Raw genomic sequence first — 5,993 nt, 5'->3', positions numbered from 1 at the left:
AATAGTGTAAAGAAATCGTAATAATAGCATCATATAATTTTTGGTGAATAATTAATCAACACAAGAAAGAATAAATTATTTCTAAAATTAAATTTTGGATTATTTGAAAGCATGTGAACATTTAATGAATTGACGGGAGACGTCGGATTAAGGTTGAATTAATGGTTAAGATTTGGTGTCAAATTTAATTTGACACCATGGTGTCATTTGATCCTATCCCATATATATATTCTTTACTTGTAATTTTTTTAGACTAACCACTATTAAAAAGTTAATCAAATTACAATAACTCCTCGGCAGCGGCGCCAAAAACTTGATGGGATAAAACCGCAAGTGCGCGGTCTTACCGAAGTAGTAATAAAAGTATCGTTCCGACAGGGAGTTATGAATTCAGTTAACTTTTAACAATGATTAGATTGAAAGTTTAGAAGGTAGAAAGTTGTATTTTTTGTTTGAAAGAAAATAACAATAAAAATAAAAGAGGTGTCTTGGGATTATTGGTTCATCTAATTGACAAGTCCTTCACTAACCAAACTATTAAACTTATAACCTTATGTTAGACCTAGTTTCTAAAGACGAGATTCTCTTAAGCCTATCACATCTCCTATCGGTCTCAGTGAGTGCGTTCCTCTAGCAAGCACGCCTATTTTCATGGTTGATTACTATTAGAATCCTTGAAGTTCGAAACTCTATAAGCCTCAAGGTTCACTAGACTATTTCATGTTTCGCAATCCTTGTCTAAATTCACTTGATCGAATATTAAAGCTCCACTTTCGTTTTATGAATTAACATTTGGAATAATGGATTAACGATTATCAAACTCTCCACTTTCGTTTCCACAATTTGATAATATTTAATCCATGTTAAAACGTTGAATTTAGAAGAGAAACTAGGGTTACATAATATTAAGGTTTAAGGTTTGGTTTGATTTAGGATTATGTCATTTAGACTTATCCAACAATCCCAAGACAAGAGAAGTCTACTCTCTAACGTTCATTGTAGACATAGAGAAGAAGAGAGAAAGCATAAAAGTAAATAACAAGAAAGTAAAGGTGAACTTTTATTCAAAGAAACAATTGTCACTTATTATTTCAGAGAACAAAAGATGAATATTTGTCATGGCTAGCTACTCTATTTATAGGTACATTCGACTTAAAATCTAAACAATTACATAACTAGAATGTTCCACAAGCAAAGGGCTTTGTGGTAAAACCAAATAGAGTAGCTTAGAATCTAAATAAAAGCAGAAAAAGTTGTCCTGGGAGGTGGCACGGCCGTGCCAACCTTAGCACGGGCCGTGCCAAGTTTTTGACTTGAGGAAGATATATTTTTGTCTCCGAATCTTCGTATTTTCGTACCGAATCAGCTCCAAAACCCCTTTCTTTTGCTCCAAGACTCAATCCATCAAATATTCATTCCTGAAATATAATAAAATGCAATTGAAGTAAAATAGCTCAAAAAGAAAATAATATTAAAATAAAATTAAACTAAAATCTATTTAAAACGAAACTAAATATTAAACTAAATTATCTAATTATTGACTCATCAATAGAGAAGTAACTTTTTATGTATAAAGGCCAAAAAATCATATGGCACGCATTGAAGAAACCCAGAAACTCATCATACATTCATCAATGATGAACCCAGATGAAGAACATCATAAACATCAACATTCTTATGAAGAACACAACAACATTCTGATGTTCATCCTTGAAAACACAATGACATTCTGATGGTCCGAATGTTCACCCATATTTTCAAGTAAAAGCTAGTGGGGCACAGGACACGTGGCAAAATACCATTGGTCAACCTACAACGACTATTTGAGCCCAAACATTCTATAAATAGAGATCAAGGCTTCATCTTAACTTGCACCTTTTCAAAGCATACAAGAAAAAAAAAACAAAGATTGTTTTGAAGCTTTAGCAAAAATTGATCAATGCAAAGATTTCAAGAAGTCTTAAATGTATATCAATTCTCTCTTATCTTTCATAAAAGATAAACTTCCCTTCTTTCTTCCCTTGTCTAATTTCAATCATTCAGACTCACAAACAAATTTTAAGGTCTCATCTACCTATAGGGGGTACTAAAGTGTTAGTTTGAGCAAAAGGTGTAAAAGTCTAAGTGTGTAACTTAATAAGAAAAGTGCAAGCCTGCTGAGGCTTAGAGAATACAGGTTTTGTAAATTGTTCAGGTGAACAAAGATTGTAAGGTGTAGGATTTGAGAGGTTATCTAAAGCATCATAGTGGAAACTCCCACAAGATTGTGAGGAGTGGACTAAACCACATTGGGTGAACCACTATAACTTTTTGTGTGTTCTTTCTCTTTCCTTTACTCTTTTAATTACTGTAAACACTATACACACACAACACAATTATTTAATTAAAATAGCTTCTGCATAAATCTGTGCATGAACGTCAGAACGTTCCGAAGCAATTTTCACTAACTTTACTTTTCCAAGTAAACCACTTCAGATTTAATTTTAAGTTGCAGGTTATTTTTAAAGGGTCAGAATTCAAACCCCCCCTTTTTAGTGACTATTTTATTTACTTCAAACTATTCTTCTCAAACTCTCATTTATAAACCGCCTCAGATGAATGTCATCCTCGTTTAGAGTTGCATGTACTGCAACAATCCTTATCAGTCCAAACTCGGATGAATTTCCAGTATATTTTAATATTTTCACAAGAAACGTAGCCTCCACCCTTGGCAATGATTTCATATACTTCAAACTAAAATTATTTGGTAACATACCATCAGTGTGCTGCAACCATGGTGCTCCTTCTACACACAACTCCTAACTTATGTCCTCCAACTTCTCAATATCATCCAGACTCTTAATTGCATAAAGAAAAACAAAATAAATAATAAATAAAATAATAATAAGAAAATAATAAATGATAAAAAACAGAAAGAAAATATTAATAATAATAATAATAATAATAATAATAATAATAATAATAATAATAATAAAGGTTAGATATATTTTTGGTCCCGATAAAATTGGGGCCTTTTAAGTTTAGTCCTTACTTAATTTTAATAGTTCTTTTAATCCCTAAAAGATTTTTCTGCACTTAGTATTAGTCATTCCTTGATTCAAATTTGTTTAATTTATGCTTAAACTCTTGAGTTTTTGAACAATTTTTTGCACACGTGTTAAGAACATTAATAAAAGTTCCTCTACAAAAAATTTAATTCGTTTTATGGTAAAAAATTCTAAATTTTAGTTAATGAACCTTTCTTAATATTCTAAACTTGTCTCAAAAAATTCGTACAAAAATTTAAGAGTTTAAGGATAATTAAGCAAACTTTGTTGTAATAGGGACTAATATTAGAAGTAATTTTTTTTGTAAGGACTTAAAAACCTATTAAAATTAAGTAAGGACTAAACTTATAAGTTCCCAATTTTATAGGGACCAAAAACATATTTAACCCTAATAATAATAATAATAATAAAAATGGTTAATTATGTTTAAGGTCCCTATAAATAGCCGTGTTTCCAACATTAACCCCTACTTAAATTTTATTAAATTTTTGGTCCCCAATGTTTTTTCCGTTATCAAGATTGGTCCTTACCGTCAAACGTTTGTTGACTGGACAAACGATTGAAACCACATAGACGCCACATGGAAAAAAACAACTTAATTTTTTATGTTTATTTCACTTTAATTATTAAATTAAACATTAAAAAAAATAAAATTTTAAAAAAAAAAACTAATCCCCTTTAACCCCCTTCTCCCTCACGTTCAGCCACCACTCATAACTTCTTCTATCTCCTCCCAATCCTCTAGGTTTCAACTTCGTTTTCCAGTTTCAACAACTTCTCTCCAAATTTGAAAATTCACACTCTCATTAAATCTCCTTCTCTCCATTACCTCTTCTCCATCTCAAACACCATCGTCACCTCTTCTCTTTCTCTGTATCTAATCATTTGGGTTCTAGTTCGTTCATGAACGGATCTAGGATGAAGGATTTTTGAAATACATTGAGTTGAGGCAGAATTTTGGTTTCATCTTCTTCATTGAGATATGAATTAGGTTTCATGAATTTTTTCTCCTTTTATTTTTGTTTAGTTTAGTTTTGAGTAGTATACTAGTATGTTTTTTGAGAGAAGTTATAGGTTTGTATTTTGCTAAACCGAAGGAAGGAGAAGCAAGGGAAAGGTGGTTGGTGGTGGTTTTTCAAACGGAGGTCTATGGGATTCATGTGATGTTTAGGTTGATGGGTGTCTTGTGTTTGATTGTTGTTGTTAGTGATGTGTTGGTAGTGAGGAGATGGAAGAAGGATAAGGATATGGTGGTGTTGGATGAAGAGATGATGAACAAGAAGAAGAGGAGGAGAAGAAGAAGATTCATGGTGGTGTAGTGAGTGTCTACAACATTTTTTAATTTTTGATTAATAAGTAAAACAAATATTAATTTTTTAAATTTAATAATATTAGTTTTTATAAAAAATTATTCACATGTGGCATGCCATGTTATTCTAATGAGTCTAAGTGGCATCCAAGTGGCGTCCACGTATTCATTACCGTTAGTGCAATCAGCAAAAAATAACGGTAGGGATGAAATACACTAACAGATAAAAACATTGGGGACCAAAAATTTAATAAAATTTAAGTAGGGACTGATGTTGTAAACACGTCTATTTATAGGGACCTTAAACATAATTTACCCTAATAATAATAATAATAATAATAATAAGAATAAAAATAAAAGGACTAAAAATAAATAAATTAGATTAAATAAAAATTAAATAAAAAGTTGACCCAATAACAAACCAAAAATGAGGTAATTTAAAAGGGTTAATATGTCTTTACCCTCCTGTAATTTGGGCGAGTTCCGGTTTACCCCCCTGTAAAAAAATGAGGTAATTTTTAAAATTTTAATTTAATTTGGATTTTTTTAAAATTTTTCGAAAGTTTCAAAATATAGTAAGTGTATGAACTTTTTTTACATAATATTTTTGGAAATATATATATATATATATATATATATATATATATATATATATATATATATATATATATATATATATATATATATATATATATATATAAAGAAAACAACCCCTTTCAGCTTTTGAACTGGCTGTTTCTTTTCAAAAATGCCCACAATTTTCAATACAAATAACACATGTAACAAATAGATAAGAATAAGAATATGAGAGTTAATATAGTAAAAAGAGTAGAAAGGAATCAGCCGATTTCTTCCTGCTAGGGTTTCGGTCTCAGTTTTCCGGCAAGGATCTTCGGCAACGATACAGAATTCTTACGATCATTGAGTTTCTTACAAGTTCGAACGCGCAATCGTGATGACACCTCCTGGTGTTGCAAAGGTTGGTCAACGTGTTTCCCATGATTAGAAACATCTATGATTTTTTCATCTGTATCGTTTTCCTTGCTTGTACCCTGCTGTTTTTGTTTCCCTTCGTTTGGCATCTCTGCTAGCTGATTTGGCCCTAATTTTAACTTCACATTATCGCACTGTCCAGCACTTCCCTGAACTTGATTTTTCAGTTTGAGGTCGCGCAACCGCACTAATGCCGTTGTGCATTACAAAGGTTGAGTTACGCGTGCATCATTACTAAAATCGTTCTGGTGAATTGTTTCCGGTACACCTCTGTCATACACGTGCCATTGGCCGTGTGTGTCTGATGCTGCACCCTCCTCAGCCTTGGTGCAGCCTGTAACAGCGGTTCAGAATGCTATTTCCGCTCCGAAGTCGTTTGCTGCAGCTTTAACCGGTGTTACAATATCTGATGACACTCCCTTTCCCTCACCGTGTATTAAAGGGGATGCCTTGAGCATCAAAATTTGTCAGGAGGAATACCGTAAGGGCTTGGAAGATTGTAAGCACGCTTTAAGGGCTCGTCTGACCCTTAGCAAAGGGGATAAGCCGTACTCAGCAAGGGACTTAAGTTCTAAAATTTATAAAATATGGAAGACAACGGCTGGTTGGAAAATGGTACCTCTTGGTAAGGGGTATTATGATTT

This window comes from Medicago truncatula, chromosome 1, assembly GCF_003473485.1.
Source record: "Medicago truncatula cultivar Jemalong A17 chromosome 1, MtrunA17r5.0-ANR, whole genome shotgun sequence".
NCBI lineage: Eukaryota > Viridiplantae > Streptophyta > Magnoliopsida > Fabales > Fabaceae > Medicago > Medicago truncatula.
This window is presented reverse-complemented; position numbering follows the sequence as displayed.